Below are 26,239 nucleotides of genomic sequence, written 5' to 3'. Positions count from 1 at the left end.
CGCCTGTAATCCCAGCACTTTGGGAGGCCGAGGCGGGCAGATCACGTGAGGCCAGGAGTTCAAGACCAGCCTGGCCAACAGGGCGAGAGCCCGTCTCTACTAAAAATACAAAAATTAGCCAGGTGTGGTGGCGTGCGCCTGTAATGTCAGTTCCTCGGGAGGCTGAGGCATAAGAATCGCTTGAACCCAGGAAGTGGAGGTTGCAGTGAGCCGAGATTGTGCCACTGCATTCCAGCCTGGGTGACAGAGTGAGACCTTGTCTCAAACTACCCCCCTCCAAAACAAACAACAACAGAAAAAATCTTTCTTATGTGCATCAAGAAACATCGACAGGAATGTTCCAACCAGCCTTGTACATGATAACTAAAAAAAGAAGGAAGAAAGGAAAAGGGCAGCAACCTAAAAGTTCCCAAAGAAGAGAATGTGTTTAAAGAAATTCTGGTTGAGCCACACCATAGACTATCATACAGCAGTGGAAATGAATGAACATGGGTAAAAATCACAGACAAAATGTGGAAAGTGGTAAAGAGCAAAGGATATGCACTATATATATCATGTATGCAATGTTCAAACACATGAACAAATTGTATAGATCTAGTTTCATATATACACACGCATATAGGAAAGTCTGATGTGGCTAAGAATGACAAAGATGAAATTCAGGATAGTGGCTGCCTTTGGGAAGACAGTGGGACATAAACCATGGGTAAGGTATGTACAGGCTTCACTTGTACGTGTCATGCTTTATTTCTGAAGCTAGGTGATGAGCACATGAATTTCATTATGTTACTATCGCTAAATAGGGTGAGTGCAGTAGCTCTTGCCTGTAATTCCAGCACTTTGGGAGGCCAAAGCAGGAGGATTGCTTGAGGCCAGAAGTTTGGGACCAGCCTGAGCAACAGAATGAGACCCTGTCACTACCAAGAGAAAATAAAATTACCTGGGCTCAGACTCATACTCCTGTAGTCCCAGCTACATGGGAAGCTGAGACAGGATGATTGCTTGAGTTGAAGAGTTTGAGGCTGCAGTGAGCTATGATCACCACTGCCCTCCAGCCTGGGTGGCACAGCAAGACGCAGACTAAAATAAAATAAAATAAAATAAAATAAAATCAGAAAGACAGGCAACAAGTCAAGGAGGATTTCAGAAAAAAGTATCATCAAAACCCCAGGGTAAATAAGAGATCTCCCAGTCTTTGAGCCCTTGAGAGGACGGATGGGTTTTGAGTCCTTCAGCCACCATCCCGTCCAGCCTTCCATTTCCCACTTCCCTGAGAAAATAACACTTTCCCCTCAGAATCCCTGAGCAAGCAGCTTCACTTCAAGTTCTCTCTGAAGCTCAGTATTCTTTTTTTTTTTTTTTTGAGATGGAGTTTTGCCAGGCTGGAGGGCAATGGTGCGATCTTGGCTCACCACAAAATCGCACAATGGTGCGATCTTGGCTCCACCTCCCAGGTTCAAGCGATTCTCCTGCATTAGCCTCCCAAGTAGCTGGGATTACAGGCATGTGCCACCACGCTCTGCTAATTTTGTATTTTTAGTTGAGACGGGGTTTCTCCATGTTGGTCAGGCTGGTCTTGAACTCCTGACCTCAGGTGATCATACCGCCTCAGCCTCCCAAAGTGCCAGGATTATAGGTGTGAACCACCACGCCCAGCCACTCAGTGTTCTTTGGTGTCTGGATTTTCAGTCATTCCAAGGTTCTCATAAAGCAGAGTATTTCTGCTCTCAGATTGGACTTCCTGAATTGGGGGAGATTAAAGTTGATGAATAACTTGATCCTAATAGGACAGGGTGTTTTCTTATGTGAGAATATACTACCCAAGGTTGTCTGAGGAGTGAAAACATTAGGAGTTGACTGCAAGGCATGGCGTGTGTGTGCAAATCTGCCCCTACTGCAGCTGTGTGCATGCTCCCTATCTCAGAAGGAAACACTTCTTACCATGGGGATCTAGGCTCATTTAGCCGCATATTCTAGCGTTTTTCAGCAATCTTGCAAAACTTCTGTTTTTCACAAGCTCCCCGCTGGCTGCCCACCTGTCTGCCTAGGAGCTGCACAAGAACATTGGTGCTCCCCTCATCCACTTATCTAGACTTTTGCTGAATTGCTGATGGCTCCTCCTTTCCGACTTCCAGCCCTTCCTCCTCTTCCCCAACTTCCCACTGGCAAGCTGCACTTCCTACCTGAGTTTCCTGCCTGCCAGGCACTGACCAGGCATTGGATTTCCCGAGTTGTCAAATCTTCACTGTTCTACTGGCTTGGTGGGGAAACCACTTCCCCTCTTCTGTCAGCTTCTGCCAGTAGGGGCCGGAGCACAGCTTCCCTGAATCAGCCTGGTCCATGTACTCATAGCCCCCGCTCCCAGGAGGACTGTGCCATGAGTCAATGGGGAGTGAGGTTCAGAGGCAAACAGCCAGCTGAACTCACACCCTCACTATTCACATCACCACGGTTCTCCCCTCCCCTTTGTCACTGAGTTAAAGTTGTCATGCCAGGGCCACTGGGTATCTGGCTCACACCTATAAGCCAGCACTTTGGGAGGCCAAGGAGGGAGGATCCCTTGAGGACAGGAGTTTGAAACCAGCCTGGGCAACATAGCAAGACTCTGTCTTTACAAAAATAAAAAATTAGCTGGTGTGGTGACATGCACTTATAGTCCAGCTACTCAGGAGGCTGAGGCATGAGGATCCCTTGAGCTCAAGAGTTGGAGGCTGTAGGGAGCTGTGATCAGGCCACTGCATTCTAGCCTGGGTGAGTGAGATGCCATCTCTTAAAGAAAAAAAAAGTTTTCATGCCAGACTTCCTTGTTTCTTGATATGTTTTCTCCCAAGAGATGCTTCCAATATCCACTTAAAAAAAAAAAAAAAAAAAAAAAAAAAAAAACCTTCCAGGAAGACCTGCCTTATAAGGCCTACCTACCCCAGGTAAGGGCCAAACCTCCACCCCTTCACTCGAGCCCAAGATGAGCCCTTGAATCCAGGTACATGTAGAGTAATGGGCTTGGGGTCAAGGTGCAGAGGGTTCTGGCACCAGTAGATGGCTGTGCTGAAGTTTGGGGTCAGGACTGAGGCCGTGCACATTTCTCCACTGCCCAGCAGAGCTGGGTGGCTGCCTCCTCCATCCAGTGCGCCCAGCAGAGCTACAGGGACAGTGGCTTGGGATGATCAACAGTCACCGAGGAATACGCTGAGCAAGTGGAGTCCAGATCTGCATTCTGGAAGCTTAGGGTTAAGGGACTCACAGGGCCACTGCCTGGGACCTCTACACAATGCAGAATTGTGGGAAGCCTGCTTCCCACAGCAGGCTTCGGTGGTGATGGTTTTTTGTTGGGAAATCAGCAAGCCTCCTCTTTGCCTTTTTTGGAGACAGAGCAATCGGGTTGATGTGCTTGGGAAAGATGTGTTGGAGAATATGCTTTTCATTACATTACGCAGAGGCAGACGAGGCTGAGGGTCAGGCCCAGGTCTCTGGAGCTGAGGCTTTAGTACCAATTTCCTCTGGAGGGGCGGCTGCCCGATGCACACTACTTTCCCAAGAATTTGACACTGTAAGACTCAGGACACGAGAATGAGAGACTTGGACAGTCCCGATTTCATCTCTTCCATTGGCTTTTTTCTTCCCTTCTCTTTTGATCTTCCCACCCCAGGCCCGCCGTTTCTGTTTTCCATCATCCAGCTTCCTGCTCTCATGTCCAGAGTCCTGGGGCTCCAGTGCCCTGGCCCCCATCGGTGCCAGGGCTGCCCAGAAGGCAGACAAATCAGAGGCGTCACAGCCTGGCGTCTCCTCTCGCATGTTGAGGGCCGCTTTCACCATCTGCTTTCAATGAAGTGTGGGTTTCAGTACATATTATGGAAACAGAAATGGAAAAACCATCGGGGTCCCTCCTGCAAAAACAATCATTATCCGCTGAAATGAGCTCTTAGGAACTTCCGGGTGGAGAGCACATCATTATTAATGAAGAAGAATTCAGACAGGAATTCTGGCCGGGCTGGACAGACAGGAGAGGGAAGAAGAAATGGAATGTTCTGACTCACCCAGCAGTTAAGAGGAGAGTCCCTTAATAGAGCAAACAGAACAGTCCTACAGCCGCGGCTGTGGAATCCGCTGCCAGCCTGGTTTCTCTCTGACTCAGAATGTGGCTTTCAGGGTTATGGTGCTGGGGAGGTGGGCTCCATCACCCGAGGAACACCCAGCCCCCGTCAGAGGAGAGACGAGCACAAAGGCTGGGAATGCCATCTGCACCAGCAGGACCTGGCCAGCCCGGGTCTGCCAGTGCCAGGGAGGGCTAGGCCTCAGAGCCAGACTCACACCAGCCTTCCTGGAGGAATTTGCCATCCTTAACTCTCCCTCGCCCTGCGTACCCCATGTGCTGAGGAGTTGCAGTGTGAAGACAGGAGTCTCAACAAGTCTGCAGTTTAGTGAGTGAGAAAAGGAAGCATCAACAGCAGCATTTAATGTGCTAGCCACTTAGTGAGGATGGGGAGAAAGAGGGATTTCCACAATGCCCTTGGTGTTTTCTCCTCCTGAGAGAAGAGCCAGCCAGCGCTGCCCTTTCTAGAGAGTGGTATGTGTGTGCATCCTATGTGTGATTGCAGGACTGGGGCATGGTGCATGTGTGTGTGTGTGTGTGTGTGTGTATCAAAAGCCCACTTTCTCTCCCATCACCCACGCCTGAAATTCTACACGTAAAGGCCATTGTCTTCTTCCCTCTTCAGACACCATCATCTTGAATTGAATAATACTTTACGCTTTATCAGTAATTGGTATCATTGGGGAAATTCATTCATCAGACTCTCCTCTTCATGGGAGCATAAAAGGCTGAAAATGAGAATGCCGAGTACTGGGATGGGGCCATGAAGGAGAAAGGGGGCCACAAAAATATACGTGCTGGGCTTCCCAGCTGTGCTCAGGTATCCACAGCTGTGTCCCAGCCTCTGTGCGATGAAAGAGAGGGGATGAGCAGGAAAGAGCGTGTCCTCCCTCCTCCCAGAGACCGCCAAGTCTATGTCAGTGCTTTTCAGGGAACAGCGTCTGTTGATAGGTAGCTGGTTTTCTAAATCTGGATTCCTCCTCGATGGGTCTGGCTTGGGACCCCCTCATTTCCAAATCCTGCACTTTCCATCAGCTGGTATCTCCATGCGTCTAGGGCTTAACTATTCTCAACATGTTTCTGTTAAAATGGTGCCAAAGTAATTGCACCAACCTAATGCATAACTGTGGATCCTCACAATAACGTGAACACATGGTCATTGTTACCTGTTGGTAAAAGAGAGTGAGTGAAGCCAGACATGGTGGCTCAATTCAGTCATCCCAACTACTTGGGAGGCTGAGGCAGGAGTATTGCTTGAGGCCAGGAGTTCAAGACTAGCCTGGGAAACACAGCAAGATTCCCCCATCTCAAAAATGAAAGAAAGAGAGAAAGGAAGGAAGTAGGGAAGGAAGGAGGAAGAAAGGAAGAACAAAGCCAGCAAGAAAGAGTCTGAGGGGGGAAGGATGAGGGAATTCCTTCCCTCAGTTCCCTAAGCACTATGCTGCACACACCTGCAGGCACCTCACTGCATCAGAACCCAGAGTGCAGGAAGGAGCCGCACTCATCTTCCTGGGAATGAGTCTTCCAGATGCAACACTGTAGCAACAGTAACTATTATCTCTGGCACAACAATGTGGCTTACAAAACAGAGGGCCCTCAGAAACTTCAAGGCCAGCTATTAAACTCTGTCCTGATGCAGACACACACATTCGTTCAGTAATTACAACGCTACAGTAAAGAACTCCTTAGTTCTTCCCAGGTTGAGGGAAGGCGCAGATGGCTGGGAAGGTCTGCCCCTCTTCCCTGGCATTGCAGAGGACAGGGACTGCTTATCTTCTTGGTGGGCGGGCTATTTATTTACTCGGCTCTCTGGATAGCCTCAGAGTGGTAGTCGTAAATAAACCAGAGCATGGGGGTGGCACGTGCTGGGAAGGCAGGAAGCGGGCCTCCGGCTCCATTCAGGTCTCTCCTGAGTTGGGAACCACCTTGCAAATCACAAATCCCACGGCCAGACAGCCACAGTTCTGACAACTCCCTTTGTCACATATAGGCCTGGAGCCAATTCAGCAAAGACAGGAGATACTGCAAACCAAATGGTGGACTCAAACAAGTCACCACGGCCGGGTGCGGTGGCTCACACCTGTCATCCCAGCACTTTGGTAGACTGAGGTGGGCAGATAGATCACTTGAACCCAGGAATTCAAGACCAGCTAGGCCAACATGATGAAACCCCGTCTCTGCTAACAATACAAAAATTAGCCAGGCTTGGTGGAGTGTGCTTGTAGTCCCAGCTACTTGGGAGGCTGAGGCAGGAGAATTGCTTGAACCAGGGAGGCAGAGGTTACAGTGAGCCGAGATAGCACCACTGCACTCCCAGTTAGATCCTGTCTCAACAACAACAACAAAACCCTAAAAACAAACAAACAAAAAACCCAAAACCCAACAACCCCAAAACAGACAAAAAATCCCAAGTCCCCAAGCAGCCATCAAAGCTCCCCTTGCTTTGTTATACCAACTTAGATGGTTGCTCTTCAATCACTGCTCGTTCTTTAGTCTGTTCCTGAGTGCTTGCTTTGGAATTTACAGTTATTTTTTGTCTCATACTAGATTGTTCCAAGTGGGGACTATTCTTTCTAATTTTTAATATACATTACCATATAGTTTACTGAAAATGTTGGACTCTCATCAGACCATCTGGATATGATAATTTTGGGTGGGTGAGAGGATGGTGTGATTTGTCCCGGCTACACTGGAATTTTAGAGATCTATTTTTATGTATTAATTTTTTTTTTTTTTTTTTTTTTTTTTTTTTTTTTTTTTTTTTTGTAGAGACAAGGTCTTGTTCTGTCCCACAGGCTGGAGTGCAGTGGTACAATTATAGCTCACTGCAACCTCCAACTTCCAGGCTCAAGCTATCCTCCTACCTCCGCCTCCCAAGTAGCTGGGGCTACAGGTGTGCACCATTACGTCTGGCTGATTTTAGGAATTTAAAACCAGACTACATCTTTGCTAAAAGTTTCTTTCGCCTTTTGGGGTTCACTTAACTAGTTCAGACACTGTTTGGCAATTCTGGTTCAATAGGACCTGAGAGAGCTCTGGGATTAATTGAGCCAAGTGCCATACTATGAATCTGGTTGGTGACTAATGTCCTTGGAACTAATAGGAAAGAGTTAGTTTATTTTGGCTCAGTGATCTGGCCATCTATTGCTTAGTGACCACAAATTATGACCCACAGAAGAAGTGAAGTAATTTATGTATAATCATAGAATAGCTAACACCTAGACAGATGTTCTTCTGAGCCAGGCATCGTGCTAAGCACTTTGCATATATTCACTCATTTAATCCTAAAAACAACTGGCTGAGGTGAGTTTTATTGTTATCCCCATTGTGCAGATAAAGAAACTTAGGCAGAGAGAGGTAAGCAGTTTCCCCAAGTTCGCACAGGGTTAGCTGGACCTTATATAGACCCACGACTCACTCCCTGTCTTGCCTTGCCCATTGGCAAGGGCTAACCATGATTTTTAATGAACTCTGGGCAATTAATGGAGTTGATTAGCCATGGCCGAATTTGTGCTGCCACCATGAGGAGGAAGAATCATAGTCCAGCCAGACTGATGAGAACTCAGGAACCAGGAAAGGCAAGGTGAGTGTGAGGCTGAGGTCTGTGTCTCCACTCAAGGACCAAACAGGAAATTCAGGGTGAGAGGGGGGCTCTGTCCAGTCTCCCTCCCTCCCGAGCAGTGACCAGGGACAATGAGCTGGGCTGGGGCACCGCAGGGCTTCATTGTGGACTGTACCTTGTTAACTGAGCTCAGAGTCCAAAGGCTAAAGTGAAACGGAAAGCCAGGCCGACTGTCTGGCTGGGTCATCTACCCAAGAGGATTAGAGGGGGTAGAGCAATGCAGGTGTGAGTTAGCAGGGTGGAAAACCATGAACCCAGCGTGCAGGTGCAGCTAGGAAGAGGTGGGGACAGATGCCCTCCGAGCATGCCACACTACTTCTCATGGGAAACCTTCAGGCCTGGGGAGTCTCTGGGGCGCAGTGAGAGAGGTCCTGTTCCTCCTCTCATATTCCTGGCTTGGCAGAGCCTGGTCCTGAAGTTGGGATATGGTCCACTTCAGGTTGGGATACTAGTATATTCTATTAGGACATGACCAGGACACAGGAATCCCAGCTCACCGCATCCCTGCCTGGGGTTCAGAGAAGCAGATTGGATAGTGGGTAGATGGATGGCCTTTGGAAGCAGATAAACCTGGGCTCAGACTCTGGCCTCCATTAACTCTTAGCTATGTGACCTTGGGCAAATCTATAATCTCCCTCTAAGCCTCAGTCTTCCCAGTTATGAAATGAGAATATTAATAAAACATGTAACTCACCAACTTAATGTAGTAGCTAAGTGCCATAAGAGGTGCAGGATGGTTTGCACAAGGGTTGACTTGCACTAAATCTGCAAGCAATGATACCTCTATTTGTTGTTATTATCAGCATCAGTCATAACAAACGTTATTGGCTGGAAGGTGGCAAGGAGAGGGCAGGACTGAGTTAATCATCCTTCTAAATGTTTGTGGGGCTCTCTTTTCTTCCCCTACTTCAAACTACTAGGATATGAGCCATTCCAAAGGATCTCCCCTACCCCGGAATCCCAAGCAGATGCCAGGTGCTTAAGGGACAGCAGGGTGGCGGGTCAGGAGGAAACCCTAGGTTTTCTCCTCCAACCAACTCTCACCTCAATTCTTGCCTCAGCCAGAAGAGCTGCTATGGGTCCCTTGATCCAAATAGCCATAGTAAAATTAAGCTCCCTCTGATTTCTAAGGCCGTTTTCTCAGAAGAGTCCCGTGGGCCCCTTTGAGTCAATCCTGGGAAGCCGACAGGGTAGGAGAGTCAGGCTCCACGAGGTCAGGACTGTCAGCCCAGAGTCCATTCCTGGCCCTTCCTGGCCTCACCTGGGTCTAAGTACACTCCCTGGCCCCACAAATGCCCTGCTAGCTACAGGCATCACCTGCTGAACTGCCAGCCTCTTTGCAAGGTATTCCTTATTCTTCCAACTTTCAAACCATAGAAGCACAAAATCTGTGTTTCTGTATTTGGACACAACTCTCACCACTTTGGATAGGTGCCTCCAGCTGTATGATGGGACATAGGCTCTCTGCTCACTCACCATGACCTCGAAACCCTTGAAACCCCCCGTGGAGCAGAGCACCTCCTCACCCCCAGCAGCCCAGCCTCTTCCTGGGACCCCCTTCTGTCCCATCAAGGGACATCTCTGATACCTGGGAGACCTGGGCACTAGAGCCCCTTGCTCACTCACCCCGGCCCAGTGAGGCATGAATGACTTCAGGATCCATTGCTTAACAAAGAAACACGTGAAGGGGCCTGGTTTTCCCGGCTGCTAAGAGCGGAGAGGAAGCCGGGCTCTGTGAATCACACAATGCCATCCAAACAATTCAAGGAAGTGTCCAAGGGAAGGGACCAAAATAGCGCAGCACATCCCTGCATGCTGGGAGAGTCAAAAAAATGGAAGCCGGGGTCTGTCCAGCACAAGGAGATGGGACATTTAAAAAAAGAAAAGACAGTTTCCCCACAGCAGAGGAAGCTGCCATTTATAAATATTTACTGAGACAAAGTTGTGCATTCACTCCCAAGCCCAGGAAGGAAATATTCCAGGGCAGAGGTAGAGGTCTGGGTCCTGGAGGCCGGCTTTCCCCTGCGGGGGAGCCAGCCACTGTGCCCATCAGTCTGAGCCTCAGCTCTGGGTTACGTGACAGATTACGTGGGTAGCTTGACACAGGCCACGATGAGACGAGCTGCACTGCAGAAACAGGCAAGTGTCACACAGGAGGGCTCCTCTCCCCGCCACCACAGAACCGACAGTTTCACGTTTACTAGCACACCACGGGGCGGAGAGACCAGTAAGGGACCCAGCACATCCCGGCAGGTGGCAGGACTTCACTCCCGGTGTGCTTTGGCTTGACTGTGGATGTCCAGGAAGACGAGCCTTTAGCCCAGGCTGTGTCCTCCAGGGGAAGGACTTTGTCAGCAGAGAAGTTTGAGTAGAGATGCTAACTCTCCAAGTCTTTTCTCTCTCCGTCTTTTCTAACAGAGTCAATTCTGAAAAGCTCTCCCTGGAGGAAAGAGTCTTCAAGACCCAGATAACTAAACATGGAGCCCAGGAGAGGATAAACAGTATCTGTTATCATACTCATTATCCTTGGCTTCAAAGGACTCAACATGTTTACAAAGAGAACACGAGAGTTCTCTATGTTTATTTTAAAGTATGGACTTTAATAAACAGTCTTTAAAAAAAAAACCAAATAACACACGGGGAAAGAAATCTTTCTGTGTTTTATGCATCAGTCAAAACATAAGACTCCCTTTGGCTTTGGCTTAAATGAGTTTTGTTTCTTCACTGAAGTTCACCGTTTATAAAATACGTACACTTTATTGACTTTGATCTCCCCACTGGCACAGCTTGAGGTTGGTTCAAAGTTCTATAGAGTTAAACACAACCACATGTGACCAAGGCAGCTCTTGCGGCCCATTTGCCAATGTCTGCAAAGGCAAGACAGGGATCAGAAACTTTAGAGAGGCAAGCGATGCCAAGATCAAGGGTGTGCCCCCCACTCTGAGGAGACCTCAGCCAAAGGCTTCCTCCTCCTGGCCTGCTTCTGGGTAGCCAGCACTTTTGCCAGGATTGAGAGGTGGGCAACACGGCACAGGCCCACACTGTCTCCCAGAGGTGAGGAGTATGCCAGCCAAATTGGTTCTTTCTAATCTTCCCAGACTCGAGACACTTGGAAGAAAAAGCATGTCTTCGCAGATTTTTTTTTAAAAAGTAAAATTCATACTCCTTAGTTACAAGAATTCAGAAGCACAGACATTTAAAATCTGTGTGAGTGTGCACACATGTGCACATAGGTAGATAGATAAGCATGCAGATGAATGACAGATGAATAGATAGATAGACAGACAGACAGAGAGATGATAGGTAACAGATAGACAATAGTTAAATTGATAGGTGATAAATAATAGATGATACATAAGTAAATGACAGTAGATAATAGTAGATGATAAATAGTAGGTAAGTAGACAGGTAGATTGATGAATGTAAAATATAAAGGACTTTAACTGAGCAATGAATGATTTCTGAATCAGGCAGTCCCCAGAATCACAGCAGAGTCACAGAGACTCCAGGAATGTCTTGTGGCCAGAACAAATTTATAGACAAAAAAAAAAAAAGAGGGAAATGACGTACAAAAATCAGCAGTGAGGTAAAGAAAGAACTGAATTGGTTACAGATTGGCATTTGCCTAATTTGAACACAGTTTGAACACTTAGCTGTCTATGAGTGGTTGAAGTGTGGCCACTGGGATTGGCCAAGACTCAGCTACTGCTACAGGTACATACCACTAAGTTAGGTTTTCAGTCTTGTCTGCCTGTTAAGCTAGGTTGCAGTTCATCCACAAGGACTCAAATATGGAAGTATGGAGTCCTTCTCAGGCCATATTTAGTTTGCTTTAACAGATGGATGTATAAATAGATAGATAGATAGATAGATAGATAGATAGATAGATAGATAGATAGATAAGATAGATAGATAGATGCAAATTTTCTGTCAACTCTCTAATTTTATTCTTCCTGCAAGAAAATTTTCTATCATTTTCTGCAGGCACTGGGGTGCCTACCTGGCAGCCATTGTCCCCTTTTTCTGCAGTGACAGAGCCTTGGTTCAGTTCAGTTCCACCCCTCTTCCTGAGGACCCAGAGTTAAATCTGATTGTTCTAAGTCAGTCCTGGTGACCCCAGTACCCTTGCCCGAGACTGGTTCAGTATTTGATAGGAGATTTTTTTTTTTTTTGAGATAAGAGTCTCACTCTGTTGCCCAGGCTGGAGTGCAACAGCCCGATTTTGGCTCACTACAGCCTCCGCCTCCTGGGTTCAAGCAATTCTCCTGCCTCGGCCTCACAAGTAGCTGGGATTACACCTGGCTAATTTTTTGTATTTTTAGTAGAGATGGGATTTCGCCGTGTTGGTCTGGCTGGTCTCGAACTCCTGATCTCAAGTGACTCGGCAGTCTTGGCCTCCCAAAGTGTTGGGATTAGAGGCGTGAGCCACTGTGCCCCGCCGGAGACTATTTCTAATCAATGAGATATGATGGATGATTAGCTTGGGGACTACTGACAGGAGAAGGCTTTTCCTCCCAAAATAAAGGGAATTAGGAAAGAACTCTCTCATTTTTCTGTTTCCAGGATGTTTGAAACTACTGCAGTTGTCTTAAAACCATGAGGGCAGCTAATCAAAGATAAAGACTGAAATGATGAAGAAATTGAAGTCTTTACTTAACATTCAGTTAATCCACTGAATGAATCAACTGTAAAATTGACTTCATTCTGGACTTCCTGTTATAATATTCAGGGTTTTTTTTGGGGGGGGAGAGTAACATCTTTATTAAAATATAATTCTTATACCATATAATTCACTCATTTAAAGTGCAACACCCAGGGCTTTTTAGTATATTCACAGGGTGGTACAACCATTACCACAAATCATTTAGAAAACACTTCCATCATCCCCAAAGCTATGCCACCCCCAGCCTCCCCTTTACACCAGCCCTAAAAACCACTAATTTCTGTCTCTGTGAAATTGCCTGTTGTGGATATTTTGTTTTATTTTATTTTATTTTATTTTGAGACGGAGTCTTGCTCTGTCGCTCAGGCTGGAGTGCAGTGGCATGATCTCGGCTTACTGCCACCTCCGCTTCCCAGGTTCAAGCAATTCTCCTGCCTCAGCCTCCCGAGTAACTGGGATTACAGGTGCGTGCCATCACACTCGGCTAACTTTTGTATTTTTAGTGGAGATGGGTTTCACCATGTTAGCCAGGCTGGTCTCGAACTCCTGACCTCAAGTGATCCACCTGCCTTGGCCTCACAAAGTGCTGAGATGACAAATATGAGCCACCATGCCCGGCCTGTTTCTCTTTATAGCTGAATGGTACTCCCTCGTATGTGTATACCACATTTTGCTTATTCTTTCATTTGTTGATTGACATTTGGGTTGTTTCCACCTTTTGAGTATCATGAATAATACTGCTATGAATATTCATGTACAGGTTGTCTCATTCTATTGCACTTTGCTTTCTTGTACTTTGCAAAAATTGTGTTTTACACATTGAAGATTTGTGGCAACCCTGCAACAAGCAAGTCTGTTGGTGCCATTTTCACAACAGGGGCTTGCGTCCTTTCTCTGTCCTATTTTGGTAATTCTTGCAATATTTCAAATCTTTTCATGATTATTATATCTTTTTTGGTGATCTGTGATCAGCAATCAATACAATACTGTTACTATTGTAATTGTCTTAGGGCTACACAAACCTCACCCATGTAAGACAAGATGACAAACTGAATCGATGAATGTTGTGTGTGTTCTGACTGTGTGTGACTGGCTATAGCCTTGACTCTGTCCCTCTCCCTGGGCACCTGTATTCATTGAGACACAATAATATTGAAATTAGGTCAATTAAGAACCCTACGATAGCCTCGAAATGTTCAAGTGAAGGGAAGAGTCACATGTCTCTCACTTGAAATCAAAAGCTAGAAATGATTCAATTTAGTGAGGAAGGCTAATCATACTGAAAGCCTCTGTGCCAAGTAGTCATCCAAGCTGTGAATGCAAAGGAAAAGTTCTTGAACAAAATTAAGAGTGTTACTTTAGTGAACAAGTAACAATAAGAAAGTAAGCCAAACTTATTCCTGATGTGAAGAAAGTGTGAGTGGTCTGGATTAGAAGACGAAACCAGCCACAGCATTTCCTTAAACCAAAGCCTCATACAGAGGAAGGCCCAAACTTTCTCCAATTCTATGAAGGCTGAGAAAGGTCAGGAAGCTGCAAAAGAAAAGTTCAAAGCTAGAAGAGGTTGCTCCATGAAGTTTTAAAAAAGTAGCTGTCTCCATAACATAAAAGTGCAAGGTGAAGCCGCAAGTGTTGACGTAGAAGCTGTGGCAAGTTACCTAGATCTAGCTAAAATCATTGTTAAAGATCACTATACTAAACTACAGATTTTCAATGTAGACAAAACAGCCTTTTATTAGAAAAAGATGCCATCTAGGACTTTCATGGCTAGAGAGAAGTCAATGCCTGGCTTCAAAGCTTCAAAGGCCAGGCTGTCTCTCTTGTTAGGGGCTAATGCAGCTGAAGACTTTAAGTTGGAGCCAGTGCTCATTGGCCATTCTGAAAATCCCAGGGCCCTTAAGAATTATGCTAAATCTACTCTACCTGTGCGCTAGAAATTGGACAACAAAGCCTGGTGGGCAGCACATCTATTTACAGCATGGTTTATTGAGTATTTTAAGTCCACTGTTGAGACCTACTGCTCAGAAAAAGAGATTCCTTTCAAAATTGCTGCTCATTGATAATGTACCTAGTCACCCAAGAGCTGTGATGGAGATGTACAAGGAAATTAACATTGTCTTCATGCCTGCTAACATGACATCCATTCTGCAGCCCATGGATCAAGGAGTCATTTAGACTTTCAAGTCCTATTATTTAAGAAATGCATTTTACGAGGCTTTAACTGCCTTGATGATTCCTCTGATGCATCTGGCCAAAGTAAACTGAAAACTTTCTGGAAAGAATTTGCCTTTCTAGATGCCATTAAGAACACTCATTATTCATGCCAGGAGGTCAAAATATCTACATTAACAGGAATTTGGAAGAAATTGACTCCAACCCTCATGGGTGACTTTGAGGGGTTCAAGATTTCAGTGAGGAAGTCACTGCAGAAGTGATAGAAAGAGGAAGATAACTAGAATTAGAAGTGGAACCTGAAGATGTGACTGAATTTCTGCAATCTCATGATCAAACTGGAATGAATGAGGAGTTCCTTCTTATGGATGAGCAAAGAAAGCCCTTGAGGAGCATTTTCTCCTCCTGGTGAAGATGCTGTGAACATGGTGGAAATGACAGCAAAGGATCTCATGACACAGACTTAGTTGATAAAGCAGTGGCAGGGTTTCAGAGGACTGACTCCAATTCTGAATGGAGTTCAGAATGTATGGGTAAAACACTATCAGACAACACTGCGTGCTACAGAGAAATCTTTCATGAAAGGAAGAGTCAATCAGTGCAGCAAATTTCACTGTTGTCTTATTTTAAGAAATTGCCACAGCCACCCTAACCTTCAGCAACCACCATCCTGATCAGTCAGCGGACGTCAACATCAAGGCAAGACCCTTCACCAGGAAAGAGATTATAACTCACTGAAGTCTCAGATGATTGTTAGCATTTTTTAGCAACAAAGTATTTTCTTTTCTTTTTTCTTTCTTTTTTTTTTTTTTTTTTTTTTTTTTTTTTTTTTTTGAGACAGAGTCTTTTTCTGTCACCCAGGCTGGAGTGCAGTGGCGTGATCTCAGCTCACTGCAACCTACGCCTCCCGGTTTCAAGCGGTTCTTGTGCCTCAGCCTCCTGAGTAGCTGGGATTACAGGTGTGCACCACCACCCCGGGTAAGTTTCCTGTTTCATAGTGACGGTATTTCAATGTAATGGCCAGGCTGGTCTTGAATTCCTGACCTCAGGTGATTCATCTGCCTCAGCCTCCTAAAGTGCTGGGATTACAGGCGTGAGCCACTGTCCCCGGTTGTATAAAGTATTTAATTTTTTTTTTATTTCCATAGGTTTTTGAGGAACAAGTGGTATTTGGTTACATAAGTTAGTTCTTTAGTGGTGATTTGTGAGATTTTGGTGCACCCATCTCTTGAGCAGTATACACTGAACCCAATTTGTAGTCTTTTATCCCTCACCGCCTTCCCACCCTTTCCTCCTGAGTCCCCAAAGTCCACTGTGTCATTTTTGTGCCTTTACGTCCTCATAGTTTAGCTCCCACCAATAAAGTATTTTTTAATTAAGCTTGTTTTGTTAGACATAATGCTATTGCACACTTAACAGACCACAGTATAAGTAGAAACATAACTTTTATTTTATTGCTATTATTTTTGTAATATCTGTCCTAATAAGCATTATGTAGTATCTCATTCATAGATTTGACTTGCAGTTTTCTAATGACTTATGATGTTGAGTATCTTTTCATGTGTTCATTGGCCATTTGTAGATGTTCTTCGAAGAAACGTCTACCCAAGACCTTTTTTCTTTTAACTTTTGTTTTAGGTTTGGGGGTCCATGTGTGGGTTTGTTATACAGGTAAATTGCATGTCACGGGGCTTGGTGTTCAGATTATTTCATCATCCAGGTAATAAGTGCAGTACTCAACAGGTAGTTTTTGATCCTCTCCCTCCTTCCAGCCTTCACCCTCAAGTAGGCTCTGGTGTCTGTTCCCTTCCTTGTGTCCATGTATTTTCGATGTTTAGATCCCACTTATAAACGAGAACATGCAGCATTTGGTTTTCTGTTTCTGTGTTAGTTCCCTTAGGATAACGGCCTCCAGCTGTATCCATGCTGCTGCAAAGGACATTATCTCATTCCCTTTTGTGACTGCGTAGTATTCCATGGTGTATACGTATCACTTTTTAAAAATCCAGCCTACCATTGATAGGCATTTAGGTTGATTCCATGTCTTTGCTATTACGAGTGGTGCTGTGATGAACTTATGAGTGCATATATCTTTAAGGTAAAATGATTTCTATTCCTTTGGATGTATACCCAATAATGGAATTGCTTGGTCAAATGGTAATTCTGTTCTACGTTCTTCAAGAAATTGCCACACTGCTTTCCACAATGGCTGTAGGGGTTCCACTTAAACCGCTGAGGGAAATCTCTACACAGCTAGTATTGCAGCCTCTGAGAACAGGGTGCCATGTCCTGGAGATCAGACCTTCATGGGGACATTTCGTACTGCTAGTGCCTAGACTAGCAGTTGTGGAAAGCAGTGTGGCAATGTATATACCTGCCAGCAGTGTGTAAGTGTCCCTTTCTCTCTGCAACTTCACCAGCATCTGTCATTTTTTGGCTTTTTAATACTAACCATTCTGACTGGTGTGAGATGGTATCTCATGTTGGTTTTGATTTGCATTTCTCTAATGATTAATGATGTTGTGCATTTTTTCATGTGTTTGTTGGCCGCATGTATGTCTTCTTTTGGAAAAGGTTTGTTCATGTCTTTTTTCAGCTTTTTAATGGGGTTGTTTGTTTTTTGCCTGTTAATTTGTTTAAGTTCCTGGCAAAGATTCCATGATGAAGATGCCAAAAGCAACTGCAACAAAACCAAAAATTGACAAATGGCTGCACGGCAAAAGAAACTATCAACAGAGTAAACACACAACCTACAGAATGGGAGAAAATATTTGCAAACTATGCATCCTACAAAGGTCTAAAATCCAGAATCTGTAAGAAACTTAAACATAACTTTCATATGCACAGGAAAGGAAAAAATTTGTATGACTCACTTCATTGTGATAGTTGCTTTTGTTGTGGTGATCTGGAATCTGCAATATCTCCAAAGTATGCCTGTACAAGTTTTTGTAGGGCCATATTTGTCCATGTTTCTTTCGTATATACCTCAAGGTGGAATTGCTGGGTTATTTAAATAATCATAAGTAGGTTTATAATATGAATTCTAGAGATTGTGGGCTAGTCTACCAAGAAACATTGCTGAGGGCTTAAAGACCTGAGCTTGTCACTTTCCCCCGCTCTGTAAATTTTCCAGTGCCATCAGAAGCAGCCAGTTGCATTCTTAAGGCTTTGCCTTCTGGGTCACTCTGCTGCAAGCAACCACAGGTAATTACAGATTCATCACAGGCACTGGAAGACTGAAAGAACAAAAAGCAGATGCTAAGATAACCCTGAAATTACTCACACCAGGAAGAAACTACCATCCCAGGCTGGGAGAATAAAAGGGAAGGGATATTGCTATCAGGACCTTGGTGCTGTAGGGGTTCCACTTAAACCGCTGAGGGAAATCTCTACACAGCTAGTATTGCAGCCTCTGAGAACAGGGTGCCATGTTCTGGAGATCAGACCTTCATGGGGACATTTCGTACTGCTAGTGCCTAGACTATAAGTAGGGTGTTGATAGTGGTGGACCCTCATATTTAGAGGATGATCTTCAGTCTAGCTGGTACCTGTACCTCTAAAAAGGAAGCCTGGCCATGCCCTGGATGTCTGCACTGGCAGCACAACCCAGTGGATATTCCAGTCACTCATGGGGCAGGGAGTGTGCCCCACAGATGCTCGAATGGTCCGGAAGCACTGGCTCAGGGTGAGAAAAAAAGGATAGCCTGCCTGGCTGTACAACTGCAAAGGGGACATGGTCCAGCTGCTTTGGACATCACTGAACAGGCACAGCATGGCAGGTGCTAGGAGCAGTCACACAGTGGGCAGCTCGAACCTTTTCCCTGCTGCTATGAGAGCAACACTGATTGGAACCAGACACTGGGGGCGGTGGGGGAAGCCTTTTTTGTCCACTTCCTACCTAGCCAATCTCCCCTGAATGCTTCCTATTGACAGAACCTAAAAGGAAGTCAGTTGGTGAGGGGCCTAAGAAGTGGAGTTTGGAGATCTTTAGCTCCAAATGGAGCAGGATGGCCTTAGAGCTGAGAGACCAGAGGGCAGAAGATGAAGAGCCAGATAAACTGGATCCTGGCCCCAACCCAGCACTGACTGGGTGAGTAGACTTAAGGCATTGCCTAACCTTCCTGTGCCTCAATTTCCTTATTGTAAAAAGCCAGGTACTATCACTGACCTTAGAAGTCAGCTAGGAAGATAAATCAAGCCAATATATGTATAAGTGCTTTATAAACTCTAAGAGCCATTTCAATGCAAGACATGGCGATGGCTGATCTGTGTTGCTGAAAAGCTGCATAAGGGAAGTTTATATGCCCTAGGGTACACATTGCCCACAGGGAAAATGATGTGAGTGAAAGATAAGTCCAAGGATGTGCAAACAGTAGGCAAGCATCATACCAACATGTGAAACTAGAAGAGCAAAATACAGCATCAAGTCTCTAAACCTGACCCGGACACCAGGTGCAGGAGAAAGAGTGAATGAGAGGTTTGAGTTAGATGTCTCTGGACCAAATTTGTTCTGGTAACAAGTGGGGAGACTAATAGGGAATCCAAGATTCAAGGGGGGCATGGCCATGCAGAGTGGGAGCTCGGGAACTTACTATTCAAGCGGAGGGCAGTTTCTTGGCTACTGAGGGCAGGCAATTTGTGGAGTCAGGCAGGGCTAAGCATTGCTGGAACAGCCTGGAAGAAGGAACAGTCATGCCTTCTCACTGGTGCTCTCCACCTTTGCTCTTGGGGTTGCTCTAGGTGGGTTTCTTTGGTGCTTTTACTGTTATCCTTCACTTTGTTTCTCCTGGGGACACACTGAGGACAAGCACCCAGGATGAGTGTCTTGATGACAAAATGGACCAAGGCTGAGCTCAGTGGCTCACACTCATGAGATCCAAACACTTTGGGAGCTCAAAGTAGGAGAATTGCTGGAGGCCAGGAGTTCGAGACCAGCTTGCACAACATTGTGAGATCCCGTCTCTACAAAAAAATTTGAACTTTAAGCCAAGCATGGTGTCACACACACTTGTAGTCCCAGCTCCTTGGGAGACTGAGCTGGGAGGATTGCCTGAGCCCAGGAGTTCAAGGGAACCATGATTGTGCCTCTGCCCTCCAGCCTGGGCGACAGAGTGAGACCATTAAAAAACAACAACAACAACAAAAAAAACCAGAATTATAGTCTTTCCAAGCCCCACTTTTACCAATGTGCATTTTTGATCATTTGTGAATATTGATTTAAAGAGAACATATACTTTTATGACAAAACCATTGCTGTAGAAGTAGTGGTATCTCTGTCCTTCAGTTACTGAAAAAGGAAGCTCCTCACCTCTGTCTGTGTCCAGATAGAGCACTGCACACAATGATTCTCAGAGGCTCCTTCCTGATCTGGCACTGGGAACAATACACTCTCCGCCGTTTCCATAGGAGAAATCTCCACCCCCACTGCGCTCTGAAACATTTCCTTTACCTCCTCTGACAAACTGCATTACCAAACCTAGGGATTGTGTTCTTTCAAAATTCGCCTTCAACAAACTACCTGTATGCACCCAAAGGAAATAGTTGACCTACTTACCTAACCCAGGCATGCTAGCCACCTGTGTTGTGCCAATTCTATGATTGGTGATTTAAGTTGGCTTATCTTCTTTTACCCCACTGCTTGCTATAAATATGTTCCTATAACTTACACCAAGGCAGCAGGTGCCAATTAGAAAGTAGGCTAATGGTTTCAGAAGGCTCCTGGTCTGTGCTGCTAACAGAAAGAGCAAAGATCTCTTGTGGATCTCCAACAGAGAGCCTGTATATTATCAGACCGGCTGGAAATGTTGTTCCACCAAATGTGTCTCTTTTAAGAGAATGGAGGAATTTTGAAGATAGGCATCGGTCACAGTTCATTCCTCTTCCTTCCCCAAACAAACCAAGTCCAGGAGTTCATATGATGCCTCAATGCTTAAACTTTGAACAGTTCCATGAAGGAGTTCCCAGATCCACTATCTCTAGCTAGAAACTCTATGTGCAGATAAGAGTACCCCAGGAAGAAGAAACTACATGACTACAGAGAAGCTCGAGAGAGCAGTGGGAGCGACCCAGGTTTAAGACGATGCACTGAGCATGCATTAAGTTGCCCTCTCTCCCCAAATCCCATTGCAGTGATAAGAAATGACATTTTCAAAGAATAAATCCATAACAGTGTTGGAAAGCAGGAAAAGGTGTCATAGGCAGATCAAAATTTATCTCCTAAGTATTTAAGAAATTAAATTGTCACTCACACTAATTGTAGTGAGTAAAATAATACAGGTTTAAAAAACATTAATCTCTCCCTACTCCTTTAAGGCCACCAGTGTTCACATCTGATATTTATATTTCACACACACAGATGATAGGTAGATAGATGACTGATCAATCTATAGGTAGATAGTTTGGAGAGGGTATGGTTTGTTTTTATATAAATATCACCTTATATAAAATGGATTTATAATACACTATTATTTTATAACATTTTTATGACTTAATAGATCATGCGTATTTCTTCACGCCAATGCAGACAAGTCTAACTCATTCTTTTTTAATTGCTGTATAATATTCCATGACATGAATGTGTCCTAATTTCTTCACCTTCTGCTACTGATGGGCACTCCAGTTGTTTTTAACTTCTTGTCAATAATAAACAATTAGGCAACAAGCACCCCTACACATTCATTCTTATGTGTTAGCACAGTTATTTTGTAGTAGAGGCTCACAAAGATGGGACTGCTACATCAAATATATGTGTGTGATTTATCTCTATAAGTATGTATAATTCATATGTTTGCTATACTACTTGGTAATTCACACCTGAATATTATGACAATTCACTTCCAAATATTTCAGCATGCCTCTCTAGGAATAGGGATTATCTTCTACACAGCTGTAAAACCACTGCCATATCTAAGATAATGTAAAATCATTTCATTATATCATTCAACAATACAGCTCATATTCAAATTTTCTCCAATTGTCCGAAGAATCTCCTTTACAGTTTTCTCTTTTTCCTAAACAGGTTTCAATCTAGATTAATGTATTGCATCTCTTTTAGTGAAGAAGAGTCCTCTCATTTTTTTTCTTAAGACATTGGTGTTTAAGGTGACCAGCCAAGTTCTTTTGTGTGTCCCACATTCTGCATTGCTGTGATCATTTCTTTCCATTAAATCATTTAACTTTTCTGTTTACGTCTGCTATTTCTTAAACTGAAAGTTAGGCCTAGTGGCTTGATTAGATTAAAGTTACACAATTCTGGCAAGAAACACAAAAATAAATACACATGACATGAGATGTTGTATAATAAATATGTATTTTCAATTGTAGTAAACATTGTCAGATTACTTCCCCCAAAGATTGCATAATGGCATTGTGCATTTCCACCAGCATGTCTAATTCTCTGCATCTTAACTGTCCTAGATATTACTGGGCTTTTAATTTTTGCAAATTTGATGGATTCCTCACAATGATATATCTCTGTTCATTTGCATTTTCTTGACTGCTGTGGAGGTTAAATCTCTAATCATATGTTCCTTGACTACTGGGTAATTCACTTCTATGAATTTTGTGTTCACATACTATACTTGCTAGAGTAATGTAATTTAAAAGTAAAGAAAACTCAAACTTTCAGGGCCACAAAATAATAGAAGTTCTTTTCTTATTCATGTAACAGTCCAGTCAGGGTGTTTGGTGGGCAGGTTTCCAGGAGATGATTCAGGGGTGTAGGCTCCTTTCATCCTGTGGTTTCACCATTCCCTGGAACTTTAGGCAGAGAGGATAGAAAAGCAACACCCTTTCCTTAACCTCCTTGACCCTGGCAATGACACAGTCACTTACCTTGGCAAGAACTAGTCACATGACATCATTAGACAGGGAAGGCAGGGGCTCAGAAATCTGGCTCCTAGTTGGACAGATGCTTTTCAGAAATGGCATGAGAATCTATGGCCATCTTGGCCACTTATGCTTTTGTCCATTTTTCCATTGGACTGTCTTTTCTAGAAAAAGTATTAATAGGATTTGTATAATAGAATGGTTTACCATATATATCCACTATATGTGCTACAAATATCTTTCCTGGTGTATTATTTGTCTTTGAATTCTATTTAGTGTGTCTTTTGTTTATATATATATATTTATTTATTTATTTTTCTCTGTGAAGATTCCAAAGTAGTATTCTATTTCCTGTGTCTTTTGCTATACAATTATTTTTAAATTGTCTGTAGTCAAATACGAATATATATACACTCACACATATTTATGCACACATACACATATATAAAGTCATATTATATATTTTTCTATCATATTCCTTCACTTACTGCTCCTGTTTTTTCTATCTTACTAAGAAGTTACTCCCCAAATAATGCAAATACTGTCTTGAATTTTCTTCTAACATTTTTATTATTTAATGTTGTACCTTGCACCTTAACCAATTTGACATTTTTTTCATATAATACAAATTAAATTCTGCATTTGTTTCTTTCTAAATAGATAGTCCCTAGTTAGCATTGTTTATTAAATAAGTCATCCTTTCTGGCCTAGCTTGAAATGCTACCTTTGTTTATATTAAATTCCCGTATATTCATTAATTCAACTTCAAATTCTGTTCTCATCCACTGATTTTTCAACATTCATTCTTCCACATGAACCATGTAATGATTGTATGTAGTTCTGAAAAATGGGGAATCTATTGGAATCAAATTAAAATAACTGGGAATGACAGACAATATTTTAAAATTAAATCTTCCCCTGTAAGAACATGAGCTATCTCTCTGTTTATTCATGCTTTATGTTTAATAATAGTTGACAGTTATAGAAAAATATATAAACAAAAGACATGCTAAATAATATTTATTTCTAAATATGTTATAATTTTAATGTATGAATGAAATATAAAACTTTTAGCTTCCAACTTTTTACTGCTAGCTCAAAGATATTAATTTTGTAAATTTACTTTTTATCTGCCTATTTAATAAAATTATCTTATTTAATTCTAATGGTAGGCTTACTTTGATGTTCTGGATATACAGGCATATTATCTGAAATGAAGACACTGTTGTCTCTTCTGCCTACAGAACCACAGGGTCAGCTGTGCCCCTTCCCCTTTCAGTATACTCCCATATTACAGTTTCTCCTGGATAAAACCAGAGAATGAGTGTCTAAACTAAGTGGGCAGAGGGCTGAAAAGAAGAGGCTTCCGGGAAAGAGATGCCCAGCATTGGCAGTTGGTTACAGAGTGAAGGAAAGTAGAGAATAGACAGAAAAAAAGGATTCCAGGATAGCTGAAACAACATCTTTAAAGACTGAAAAAGAAAAAAGAAAAAAACAAAAAAACCTATCACCATCCATTTCTATATCTAGCTCAACTATCCTTCAAGAATGAAAGCAAAATAAAGACACTTTCAGACAAAAAAAAAGAAAAAGAAGATTTGTTTTCAGCAGACCTAGACTAAAATAAATGCTAAATAAAGGATAAAGGCAAATTATAATAGATGGAAATCTGGTTCTTCAGAAAACAAAGAATAGCACTGGAAATGGTAAACATGGCATATACACATAAGATTATTTTCTCCTCTTAATTTTATAAAATGCTTATGGTTATTCAAAGCAAAAATTAGGCAGTGGCTTGCGCCTATAATCACAACACTTTGGGAGGCCAAGCCAGGAGACTCACTTGAGCCCAGGAGTTCAAGATCAGCCTGGGGGGCCACATAGGGAGACCCATTCTCTACAAAATAAAAAATTAAAATTAAAAAACTGCCAGGGCGCGGTGGCTCATGGCTATATTCCTAGCACTTTGGGAGGCCGAGGCAGGCAGATCACTTGAGGCCAGGAGTTTGAGACCAGCCTGGCCAACATGGTAAAACTCCGTCTCTAGTAAAAGTACAAAAATATTAGCCGGGCATGGTGGCACACACCTGTAATACCAGCTACTCGGCATGCTGAGGCAAAAGAGTCATTTGAACCTGGGAGGTGGAGGTTGCAGTGAGCCCTGATTGTGCCACTGCACTCCAGCCTGGGTGACAGAGACTCTGTCTAAATAAATATTTTTTAAAAAATTTAAAAACCTAGCTGGGCATGGTGACATATACCTATGTTCCTAGCTACTTGGGAGGCCAAGGTAGAACAATGGCTTGAGCCCAGGAGGTTGAAAGTACAGTGAGCTGTGATCATGCCACTGTACTTCAGCCTGGGTGACAGAGCAAAATCCTGTCTTAAAAAGAAAAAAAAAAACTTATGCTGGCCAGGTGTGGTGGTTTACACTGGTAATCTCAGCACTTTGGGAGGCTGGCAGGAGGATCCCTTGAGCTCAGGAGTTTGAGACCAGCCTGGGCAACATAGGGAGACCCCCATCTCTTTTAAAAATAAATAAATAAATAAATAATTTTAAAAAGCAAAAATTAAAATATTATATTTTGGAGTGCATAATATACATAATGTATTATATATAATAACTGCAGCATAACAGTTATTGGAAAATAACTGGAAAATATGCCATACAGTTGCAAGATTCTTACTTTTTTTATTATCAGGTACATACTAACTATAAGTAAACCACAATATGTGAAGAATATATACCGCAATCCCTATAACTTCTAAAAAAAAATACATTAGAAAGAAAGGATTTGAGCTTGTCCTTGAAGGTTGTAGGTGTGGCAGACTATATTTCTCCTTCCCCCACCATAGGGGTGTATACTGCCCCACCCAGTACTGTTGGCCTGGACCCTGAGACTTTCTTTGATCAGAAGAATCAGAGCAGAAGAGCTAGTTCTGAGCCTAAAACCTGAAGACACATTGTATGCTTCCATTCATGTCCCTGGGAGTTTCCACCCTTCACTATGAGAATAACATGTGAAAGTTGATTAATTTTCAGACTGAAGCATATCAGCCCCAGCCTATCTACATATCCATGAGTCTGGTGAATGCAAAAGAAATACGTGTTGTTTTAGAACACTGAGATTTTAGGGCTGTTTGTGATCGCAGCAAAAGTTGTTGAATGCAGTGGAATTTGAAAATGGGAATGGTAGTAAGTAGTAAACTTCATGCAAGTCTCTTTAGGTTACTGATGTTACCAAACACAAAGTCCGTGTCTGAAGCCCACTGGGATGTAAAATCCATGACTACAGAGATTTTGTGGGTCTTGTTCATCATTGCGTATCTTCGGCATCTAAAACAGTGCTTGGCTTCTCAGAGAACTAAAAATAGAATTAGCATTCAACCTAGCGATCCCATTTCTAGGTAAGCACCCAAAGGAAAATAAATTGTTCTACCAAAAAGTTACCTGCTCTCATATGTGTATCGCAGCTCTATTCACAATAGCAAAGTTATGGGATCAACCTAGGTGCTCATCAACAGTGGATTGGATACATAAAATGTGGTACATATACACCATGGAGTACTGTGCAGCCATAAGTAAGAATGGAATCATGCTCTCTGTAGCAACTGGAGCTGGAAGCCATCCTCCTAAGTCAATTAATGCAGAAACAGAAAATCAAATACTGCAGGTTCTCACTTATAAGTGGGAGCAAAACAATGGAGACACATGGACATAAAGGTGAAAACAATAGACACTGGGGCCTCCAAAAGAGAGGAAGAAGAGAGGAGAGGAAAGGTTGAAATACTACCCGTGGGGTACAATGTTTGCTATTCAGGTGATGGATTCAATAGAAGCCCAGACTCCAGCATCTTGAAATAT

The sequence above is a fragment of the Rhinopithecus bieti genome, unplaced genomic scaffold (genome assembly GCF_001698545.2).
Source record: "Rhinopithecus bieti isolate Rb0 unplaced genomic scaffold, ASM169854v2 scaffold_758, whole genome shotgun sequence".
Lineage (NCBI taxonomy): Eukaryota > Metazoa > Chordata > Mammalia > Primates > Cercopithecidae > Rhinopithecus > Rhinopithecus bieti.
Note: the sequence above shows the minus strand (reverse complement) of the source record.